Source organism: Schistocerca serialis, chromosome 4 (genome assembly GCF_023864345.2).
Source record: "Schistocerca serialis cubense isolate TAMUIC-IGC-003099 chromosome 4, iqSchSeri2.2, whole genome shotgun sequence".
In the NCBI taxonomy this organism is placed as follows: Eukaryota; Metazoa; Arthropoda; class Insecta; order Orthoptera; family Acrididae; genus Schistocerca; species Schistocerca serialis.
This window is the reverse complement of record NC_064641.1, coordinates 456,165,440-456,177,441: the sequence shown is the minus strand read 5'-3', so window position 1 is coordinate 456,177,441 and position 12,002 is coordinate 456,165,440.

Sequence of the window (12,002 nt, the reverse complement as noted above, 5' to 3'; positions counted from 1 at the left end):
TAAACCACGAGATTCTGCACTCACAGCTCCATTCCATTATGGGACCTCCACAACAGCAACACATACTTGCAAAGCCAACAAGGAACAACGAATGAAGCTGTACATCAAATACTTGCCCACATCCATCTCGCTCATGTCCATCACCTTCGTGCAAAAAACATTCGCCAACCTCATGCTTAAACATTCATAGGATTGTGTGAATGTGTGAAATCAAATAATGTGATGTAGGAATTGTGCAAAAGAAACGTGTGAAAAACTAAATAAGTTAAGCATTCCAGACAGCTAATAAACTACAAAATAACAGTCATTGACTAAGGACTTAAGTAAAAAAATAGACTATCGATAAAAATAAGTCATTAGTTCTGAAATGGACAGTGTATAAAGAACAAAAGTAAGGCATAATAAACACTAAAACTATATGCCACTTATTTTCTCCTCATAAAAATAAAAGAATAACTATATTTTACTTATTTTCTCCTTATAAAAACAAAGAATAAAAAATTATCTTGTTGGACGTTTTCCCTTTTTTTTAACATTTGTACCATTCATTAGGATAATATCTCAATACTTGTGTATGTATATTTCTTTGTCAAAGCAATTCTTTGAAATAATTCTTATTTGTTAGTGTAGCAACGTTGAAATGAGTGTCTAGAAAGAAAAAACATTTTACTTGTACATGACATTTAGAAAATGTGTTAGGAATAGATTTTACTTAATTATTACATTTATAAAAAAAATATATTTCTAAGAAAATCGATGTGAAAGACTCCTCACTTTCGATAACAAACTTCTTAAGAAACAAACTTCACACTTAAATAAAGAAAGAAAATAATTAAAAATTAATAATAGCATAAAAATATTCTTCTCTTGTCATTTTTGAGAATAATATGGAAGAACATAAAAATATAAATTAGTAATACAAACTAGCATAGAACCAGAATAATGTGGCTAAACAGTAGGCAACAAAATTTAGATAAAGGAATAATTATTGACTGACTTAGACAATGATTCAATCATAGCCTAAATTCAGTGCAAAAATTAAGTTTGAAGGGTGGTGATATGTAAGGTGTCAGGCAAATCCAACACCTTTCATGAAAAGCCTGACATGATAAGCAAATCCAGTAGTATGTCACATAGCTCCGAATAGATGTGATATGGCATAGGTCATCCTTCGATCCATTGTAGAACTTGGAAACCCATTCAGGGAATATTCGTTCACATTTTTGTTGAACGCAGTTGGTTTTTATCATCCTGTATTAAAACATTTCCTTTTATCAATAGTGCAATTTATAAACAATGTTTTGTGAGTAGAATAAAATTTCCAATGGTAAACTTAACTGCTTTTTCTACGTTATTTTACCAGCTAGCTAAAAATAGGAAAGCCTTGAACCCCGTCTACTAAATTTAGTTAGTATTAAGATTCTTTTACAGGGAGTGCAGTGGAGCTGACGCTGAAATCATTAAGTATTTGGTCATATCATCGCTAGTCTCACTGAACCCTTCTGAACTCTACATGTCATGTGTGGTCTAGCGTCTCCTTAACAGCAACAGGTCCCAGGTTCAAACTAGTCAATTCCCTAAAAAACACGCTCAGAGCGTCGTTGCGCGAAAGTGGTAGAGAGACACGATATAGAACAAACAGACACCACGCAGAATGTTAGAAACAGCGTCACTGGACTGTTGATCACCGGAAACGTGTTGCATGGTCTGACGAGTCTCGTTTCAAATTTTATGGAGCTGATGGACGTGTACGGTTATGGAGATAACCTCATGAATCCGTGGACCCTGCATGTCAGCAGGGGACTGTCCAAGTTGGTGGAGACTCTGTAATGGTGTAGAGCGTGTGCAGTCGGAGTGATATGGGACCCCTGGTACGTCTAGATACGACTCTGACAGGTGGTACGTACGTAAGCATCCTGTATGATCACTTGAATCCATTTATGTCCATTGTGCATTCCGACAGACTCGGGCAATTTCCGCAGGACAATGCGACACCCCACGCGGCCAGAATTGTTACAGACTGGCTCTTGGAACACTCTTCTGAGTTTAAACATTTCCGCTGGTCACCAAACTCCCCAGACATGAACGTTATTGAGCATATCTTGGATGCCTTGCAACGCGCTATTCAGAAGATCCCTGCAGGATTCATGGTGTCAGTTCCCTCCGGCACTACTTCAAAGATTAGTCGAGTCCGTGGCACGTCATGTTGCGGCACTTCTGCGTGCTCGCGGTGGTCCTACACCATATTAGGCAAGTGTTCCAGTTTCTTCGGTTCTGAAGTGTAGGATTAGCTAATTACAGAAATGATATCCAGAGAAATTCGATTATTGCACATTTATTTTACCAAGCTCCATGCACGTGACATGAAACTAAAATGGCGAACATTTTTGTTCGAAAATAACAAGAAGTACATGTAGTGTTAAGCTCTCTCAGATACAAGTAATGCATGTACGTTGGATCCGCAAGGAACTGGGAAACATAATTTAAAGACGACGTTACTTCCAGAGATCGTGACTGACTCGATTTTAAATGATGTGGCAGAAATAATTGCTTTACACGTGGTGTTAGGGATAGGTTAGACATACACCAGACAGACACATGAACCAGGAGAGTTAATAAGCAAGTCGTGGTAACTCAAGCTTCTCTGTAACAAACGTTCAGTCACGAATCGCGAAAGAATTGAAACGAAAAATTAAGGGACTATAGCAATGAAACGACTCTAACTTGATCACAAGGTTCCTAAACTTCACATGGTGGTAACCTCAGCTAAATCCTATCACTGCAGCGAGAATAATCGCCATTCTAGCTGCCGCCTCGGATCTGGAACAGAGACCAACTGCTCTCCACCGATCTCAGAAACAGGAAACTGCTGTTCTCCGCCACTCTCTGAATCAGAATCTTCTCTCCATCGCCCTCCGAAACAGAATGTTCTCTCGACCGCTCTCTGAAACCGAATGATATCTGTACTCTGTTGTTTCCCTTACTCACGCCTCTCAACAAAATAATTCCGCCGATAGTCCGCGTCAGCCAACCAGGGCACGTGCTTATTTGTTTCACGTATTGGAAGAGGGAAAATTTTCTCCATGACTATCTCTCTTTTCGTCTTAAGAGTCTTAGAAAGATCCACGTCACATGTTAGCAGCCAATGAATGTTCCAGTCTTAACGTTAACCTATGAAATTGGAGCAAAATGCTCGTTTCTCCCCTGCCATCCTGAATATTTTTCGAAAGCGTCTTAACTGTTCCCATTGTTTTGATTAACATCATTGACGTCGGTACTTCTGCCAGAGTAATAATTTTCTACTTAATCTGCCTTCGACTCGCGCCACTATGTAGCCTGGTGGCGTAAACGGGCATTAGTTTCTCAGGTGCCATGTCTCGCATGGAGCCATAGAATACGCAAGAGGCGTGTCGCCGTCGTTAGCCAGCGAAGTGTCCATCTTGGTGCACACCGGCAAGAACTTACCATGACGAACCCCTGTCGGGCCTGTAAAGTGATCGTACTGGACACCATCCCGTCTGAATGCGTCTCGCAAAGGTGTTGCGGTGTCTGAGCGACACAAAGGGGGCCCCCACGCTCTAAGAGGCGCGCGCCTCCCGTGTGAAACTCAGCCATCAGAACATTACCTCAAACGTACGAAAAACTGTCATTTCAGTAAGATCTGACTTGCTTCTTCCTAGACTTTTTAAGAGGGGATTCAAGCTGTCTATCTAAATTCTGTTAAAAGGAATTAATTACGAGGACGGCTGCAATTGTTTCTCCTCTGTTCATATTGAAGTTACTGGTGAAAACCAAACTCAACTGAATTTTAATTACAGAAGGCGGACGTCTCGGTCAAAGCACAAGTAGTGAGATACACGTCAACATCTTCCAATGTTCGTTTTAAGAAATGAGGAGTGCGGACGTACATTATTACTTAACATGTATGTAAACCTAAACAAGACAATGATTCTCTCCACTCCGAGAGGTTGGTTATATTAGCAAATATCTAGCACGTGGCAGAAGGTAATTAACAGTTTAGAAAAGCAAAAAGATATGAGAGGGATCTGACAGAACTCTCTGAGCTGAATAAAATCCCAATTGTAGTTTCTACACCAGTACAGTGTAATCTCAAGTACAACGGAGGAGCTTCTGATTGTAGTAGTGTCTCAACACCTATTGATCTTGAATGTAAATCAGTCACTTCATTTCATTATTGTAACAATAATATCTTACAATGGCGCGGTTGGCAAAAGTGCGGTCAAATCCGTGGACCATCCGTAATTTATGTACGATCGACCCGGCCACAATCTTCTTCGGTGGACATGAAACATAAGAAAACAAAGTGAGACAGACAGTAATAAAAATTAATACATACAGGGTGTACATACAGTCATGGAACACTTTCAATTATTTATTGTACAAGAACTAAACATGGTACATATATCATACATATTGCATTTTGAAGTGAAACTCTGAAAGTTTTTTTTTTTTTTACAAACATTCGATATGCAAACCATGAGTGACCCGTCAGACGTCAGTACGGTAATCAAATTAACCGTCCCAGCATTGCATCATCGATTGTGGCGGTTGCTTCCAGTATTCTCTCCCTGAGCTCTGCTACATCCCGTGGTAGAGGCGGTACATACACCAGATCTTTAATATTCCCCCCAAAAAAATGTCAGACGGACTGAGATCTGGTGATCGGGGAGGCCATTTCATCAAACAGCTGTCCCCTTCTGTAGCACGGCCGATCCATCCGATGCAGCATCTCCGTGTTCAGGTACCCACGAACTTCACGATGAAAATGGGGTGGAGCCCCATCCTGCTGAAAGATGAACGGAGAGTCCGATTGCATTTGAGGTATGAGCCATAGCTGCAACATGACCAAGCAGGAATATCTAGTGACAGTGCTCTCGGCGAAGTGCTCTCGCACCTGAACTCGCCATATTTGCGACTAGCGCTGACTATCGGCAAATTACCAAACTACGGTGTGTCGGTAGACATAAAAAAAAAAAATACTTTCAGGGTTTATCTTCAAAACGAGATATATATGACATCTGTACAATGTTTGGTTCTTGTGCAATAAATAATTGAAAGTGTTCCCGGACTTTATGTACACCCTGTATTATTTGCTCTCATTTCCTTATGTTGCTGAACTGGGAGAAATACAGCCGCAGTTAAAATTTTGTCACACTACAGCAGGTGCGAAGACAGGGTTCATTTCTGCAGGAGTCACATTCTTTTACTGACCCCCTTCTCCAAACATCCAAAGTTAACTTATCAAACATGACCAAATTTTAGGTCTTACAGATACCTACGATCTTAATAATAAGAATAAAAATAAAGTACATATTGGCAAAAAGAGAGAATCAGCTAAAAGACACGGTCGGATGTCAGTGCAACACATACCCAGCACCGTCGTTGGGTATGTAAATTACTAGAGTTGAAATTCTCTATGAGAGGTAGAATGGCCACCAGAGTGCACTCGTGTTATTCATGTTCATTGTTGTTACCAGACCTGGCAGGGTACGTAAGATGCGTGAACAGCGGCAAATGATGATAGATCACTGCGAAGGAGATGGAGACACCGCGTTCTCGTATGAGACAGCGTTATCAGCACCTGACATAGTTTCGAAAGAGCCTCAGTGTGTGTCTCCATTGGCCAGCTGGTCAAATTACGCGGTATCCAGTTTTATGAGGCACAGCATTGTATGGTAGTGAAACATGGACTATGGGAAGAGAATCGAAGCATTTGAGATGTGGTGCTACAGGCGAATGTTGAAAATTAGGTGGACTGATTAGGTAAGGAATGAGGAGGTTCTGCGCAGAATCGGAGAGGAAAGGAATATGTGGAAAACACTGACAAGAAGAAGGGACAGGATGATAGGACATCTGTTAAGACATTAGGGAATGACTTCCATGGTACCAGAGAGGTCAAAAACATCCAGGACGTAAATTACAAGTGCTACTTCCTCACATGGCTGCTTCTGGTCTCCGACCAATGGTGCAGGATGACGTGGAATTTTTCACTGTGTCCATGGTTTGCTCTCGGATGGCAGGTGCAGATGTGAACTGCTTGGTGCCCAACACAGCCACCCTCCCTTGTGGTGGTCAGACGTGTTCAACCGGAGCCTTATCAACGACTACGCCTGTTGCTCTCGGATGGCAGGTGCAGATGTGAACTGCTTGGTGCCCAACACAGCCACCCTCCCTTGTGGTGGTCAGACGTGTTCAACCGGAGCCTTATCAACGACTACGCCTGTGCTCATATTCCCATGCAATTCAACATCGAGCCATTTTCGTATATATATATATATATATATGAAAATGGCTCGATGTTGAATTGCATGGGAATATGAGCACAGGCGTAGTCGTTGATAAGGCTCCGGTTGAACACGTCTGACCACCACAAGGGAGGGTGGCTGTGTTGGGCACCAAGCAGTTCACATCTGCACCTGCCATCCGAGAGCAAACCATGGACACAGTGAAACATTCCACGTCATCCTGCACCATTGGTCGGAGACCAGAAGCAGCCATGTGAGGAAGTATCGTCACATGGGTAGGTTGCCTTTATCACCAAAAACAAACGCTTGCTTTCGTTGTGGTGCTTTGACCAGGGAGCACGGACAGCGAATGAATGGCGTCACATTATGTTCAGTGATGAGCTGCAGTATTATCCTATCCCGTATGACCATCGTTGGAGAATATAACAGCGACCTGGGGGGAAGTCCCATGGTTTCCATATGTTGGAGAGGTACAGCGGTGTTAGTCCTGGTGTTTTGGTGTGGGGGGGGGGGGGCTCTTGGGTATGACTTGGGGTCGCACCTGGTAGTGATTTGGGGAACGGTATGTCGCGAATATTTTACGTTTTCTAGTGTGGCATCTCATGGACCATATTGAAACACGCCAACTCTCGTCCATATATAACACACGTCTCTATGAACTGCCTGCGCGACGATGAGGCAGACTCGTGTCCAGTAAGATACCCAGATCTGTCCTTGATAGAACCTGTGTGGGACCAGCTCAGACGTCAACGCTATCCCAGCGCCAGCGTCTGGGACATCAAGAACCAGTTCCAAAAACTGTGGGCAAGCTTGCCCGTCAGGAGGGGATGCAACGGCTTTATGATGGCCTTCACAACCGAATCAGTGCATACATCAATGTCAGAGTAGTGGTGGGGTGGGGGGGGGGGGGGGGGGGGAGTCGAGGGAAGATTGCAATATTATATGATACATGCGATCATAATGTGAAATTTGCAATCAGTGAAGTAACGCCACAAATCCTCTCAGTCCTTGAAGTTTCATTTCTTTGCCGGCCGCTTAGTCGAGAGGTTCTAGGAGCTTCAGTCCGGAACCACACGGCTGCTATGGTCGCAGGTTCGAATCCTGCCTTGGGCATGGATGTGTGTGATGTCCTTAGGTTAGTTAGGTTTAAGTAGTTGTAAGTCTAGGGGACTGATGACCTCAGATGTTCAGTCCTAAAGTGCTTAGAGCCATTTGAATCATTTATTTTTCTGAACCATTTCTTTTCCTCCTTCCCTTCATGGTGGTTTCCTATTTTTGTCAGACAGCGTAAAATGTTGAAATACAACGACAATACTGTGTTTTCATCAGTTGTTAGTGCAGTGTTCCTGATTTTTTTGGGCTCGAGGGTGGTGATTACGATACCAGTGACGCCACCTTGGATCCACCGCTGCATTACAGCGGGGTAAGAAGTCGTCCAACGATGCGTCCCATCCGGACGTTGGCCTCGGCTGGTTGTTTCAGCTTAACGTCAGGTCCATCACGAATCCACTGCAGCTGTAAACACTGCCGTCTAGGACCGCTGCCACAGTTGAGCGAGTGAAATTACGTGACGCAGCTCGGCGCGCGGCGCGTCTGCGGAGCCGACATGATCCCTCCCCTTCCCCCCTCCTCTCGGCCGCCACCGCCCCCTGGCGGCCAGGTTTTACGGCCGCAGCGACCGCTTTATGCCAGACCGTAACCCACGGCCAGGCCACGAGTCCGCATGTCTAGCGGCATTCGCAAGAGTTCGTCTAGCCTGCGCGGATTGCCCCGACAACGATAATCCACATGTCTGCTTATCTCTCTATAAAACATGTCTGGTATTTCTCGGAAACAGTTCGTTTGTTTGGACGCTAGTTGCACAAATGAACTGCCATAAAATAAAGCAGAGTAGCGATGACGTTGTTAGCGATGTGATTTGCAGCTGGATGGTGGTTCTTGATTGGAGCGTAACGGGTAAATACAACTGCCTAGAGTCGTTTTTAGTTCACATTAGTTCGTGACAGAAATGTCAGAATGAATTAAAAACTGATAAGATGCGGTGCTAAAGAAAAGTGTTTAAAATAGTGAACGGGAAGGTGATAAAAAGAAAGAATCGTATGGCAATTTTGCAGTAGTAATTCTGTAGTAGAGATACTAAGCAAATACTTCACAAACCAAAGCAACAGACGTCTTTGGGCGAGGGAATGAATCCATGGAGAGACGCCTGAGGTTTCGAACGTACAACGCTGCAAAGATTACTAAGTATCGGCTACTTGTTAGGACACTGTGCGAGAGTGACACAAGGCATATCACTCTGGCACAGCATCCCGACAAGTAACCCATACTTTGTAATCTTTGCGCTGTTGTTAGATTGAAATTTCAGATCTCCTCTTCATGGAATCATCCCTTCGTCCAAATACAGCTGTTGCTTTAGTTTGTAAAGTATTTGTTTAGAGTTATTGCAGAAAAACAAAACCAGAGTCTGTGGTATTATTAGGGTCGACATAAGTTTACCGCAAACCCTGAAAACCAAAGCATCAAGAGTAAAGAAAAGTGACATAGTTTTCTGTAGAAATCGTGACATTCTTCTCCTCGTATGGAAAGACACTAGGTATGTCAGAATGGTATCAACAATTCTTGACGCTTGTGTCGCAAATACAAGAAATAGAAATAGAAAAACCGGAAAAGATGTTTTGAAACTTTGTGTGTAAATGAATACAACGTCCAGATTAAACGAGGTGATCGTGCGGATCAGTTTTTTGCTATCCTGCTCTAAGGAAATGGATGAAGCGTACAAAAAGGCCGTCCTTTATGTAATAAATTGTGGACTTTTCCATTCGTTTAGAATTTACGATGGTCTCAATAGAGAGAAAAAAATACGGTGTAAGCCGTTCCTCCATTCTTTCATTTGGATGGGTTCGTCAATAAGCAAAATTGCCACATTTGGGAGACTGAGAATCCGCTTTTCGCGATCGAGAAGTTTCTTCACCCTCAACAGGTGACTGCGTGGTGCGCAATGTCCAATCACGCAATAATCGGTGCGTTGTTCCTTGATGGCACGCTGACTACCGAACGGTACGTGAAGGTTTTGGAAGATGATTTCATCCCCACTACCGAAAGTGACTCTGATTTCGATAAGATGTGGTTCATGGAAGACGGAACTCGACCCCATTGAAGTAGGAGTGTGTTTGATGTCCTGGAGGAGCACTTTCACGTACCCAGAGGCCACTGGCAAAGGCATCGATTGGCCGCCATATTCTCCAGATCAGAACATATACGACTCATTTTTGTGGGGCCATATTAAAGACAAGGTGAACAGCAACAACCTCAAAACCATTTCTGAGCTGGAAACAGCCATTCGGAAGGTCACCGACAGCATCGATGTTCCGACACTGCAACGGGTCATGCAGAATTTCGGCATTTGTCTGCGTCACATCATCACCAATGATTGCAGCCATATCGAACATGTGAAACCTAAATCGGAATATCTGTAGTGACGTTTACATGTTGAATAATGTGTGTGCACGCAATACTTTGTAACTAATTTACTTTTTCCTTCATAGAGTTCAATAATTGTCACCCTCTATATCGACTCTTATATATTAACGATGGTACGGACAGTAACTGCTCCATCAAGGAGATTTCAGAACCAGAGTTACTGCATCTTCTTCACTCAACCCCATCTCTGTTTTCCAGCAGGACAACGCTCATTTGCATGTGGCGAGAAATAGGGTAGACTTTTTAGAGTAGTGAATAGTATCTTTGCTTGCATGGTGTGTGCCTAATGTCTGAACCATATGAAACATAGATACGATTGTTCAAAAACTTGTTTACCACGAACATTCAGAAACCACTGTTTATACTATGCTTATCCATTACGAACATTTTAGTACCCGTCATCCGTGGTTGTGTGCTAAATATAAGTACAGAAAAATGCACCCAGTCAGATTTTTGAAATACTGCATCATTCCCGTAACTAACTTTCGAATCTTTTCAGCTCCACCTTCAGATGTCACACATGGAAGTTACATGCTTATTGCCATTTCATGATGCCGGGTACTGGCTTGCGATAGTATGGGCGGTTTTGCAGTTCGGACGTTCAAAAATGAATGGCACTACAATTTTTGAGTCTTCACGGGAATCATATACTGAACAAACGAATACATATTATATTACAGGTCTATGCTCTTTTGCCTTCGTCATGGCACCTTCTGACATGCTTAGAAACCATTCTTTGTGTGTATCCCGGAGCCAGTGGTGGACAACGGCATTAAGTTCATCGTTGGTGGTGAAATTATTATCCAGCATGACCTCTTTCATCGCGTCGAATAGTGAATAGTCGTTATGAGCCAGATCGGGCGAATATGGAGGATGTGGCAGCACAGTAAACCCTAGTTAACGCACGGTGGCAATGGTCTAGTGAATGGAATGTGGCCGGGCGTTATCGTGTTGGAGAAGAACGCTTTGTCTGCGCAATGGTGAGGGAATGGGACATCAATTGTGCGCACACCTTCTTAATCTTCAAATCCTCACGAACGATAGTGTGGAGAGTTTCTCATGCGAGACCCGTTGCCTTCTCTAGTTTATGAAATGTGATTTGCCTGTGCCTCATTGTCAAGTAATTTTCACGCCGGGCACTGTTTGTTTTGCGTGCAGTTCCTGGACGTCCAGTGCTTTTGCGTTTTTCAGCACACTCACTGCCGTCTCTGAACTCTGATACACGAGGAAACACAGATCTGCAACTTGGCGCTGTTTCCCCATATACGGCTACATATCTGATGCAGTCATTCCTTCCCTCCAGAGAAACCACACTGTCCACCGTTCCCCATGCTCTTCTGCTTCCATATTGTCTTACCTACGAGTATGTCCACCAGCGTACTCGCAAACCGGAACAAGTACTGCTGCAAAGAGCCAGTTTTGGGAAGCAACAACAGTGTATGGCGGTGGTAGACAGTACTGTAATCTATCCTCGCGCATAACCAAAACACATAGTAAACTGTACCTGCAAAAGCTATAGGGGGAATGCCAATCAATACTGGACGAGTTAAATAATAGTCACCCACCTTGCAGTTTCCATTCTGCCAATTGCCATGGATCACTCACTACGCGCTATAAGTATAAATGTATACTGATTGTCACATAAATCGCTAGCTTCCAGCATGTGCTCTGCAGTTGTGGATTCGTTTGGTTGTGAGTCTATGCCGCTGTTTAGGGGGTGTGCTCCACACCACTACTTGGGTCCACACGTTCAGGGTACCGACAACGTGAACCAAAACCTTTATTTCAACATTCTCGATGGCCAAGTGTTGTCTCTTTCTTCTAGTGAACACTCCCACCTTCCAAAACGAGAACAGCCGCTTTCGCAAGGCTGCATGTACGTGTTCCTGTTTCGACGAACACTTAGGCATTAGCCGGCCGCTGTGGCCGAGCGGTTCTAGGCGCTTCAGTCCGGAACCACGCGACTGTTGCGGTCGCAGGTTCGAATCCTGCCTCGGTCATGGATGTGTGTGATGTCCTTAGGTTAAGTAGGTTTAAGTAGTTCGAAGTCTCGGGAACTGATGACCTCAGATGTTAAGTCCCATAGTGCTTAGAGCCATTTTTGAACTTAGGCATTCACGCACCCCCCTCAAATTTAGTGGTAAAATGGCCAGTGGATAGCACGTCGAAAACTGAACGCAGATCAAGCATGACAAGAGGAAGAAGGTGGACTGTGAAAAAAGAAGTAATCTAAAAATTGTGAACGGTCGAAGTTCA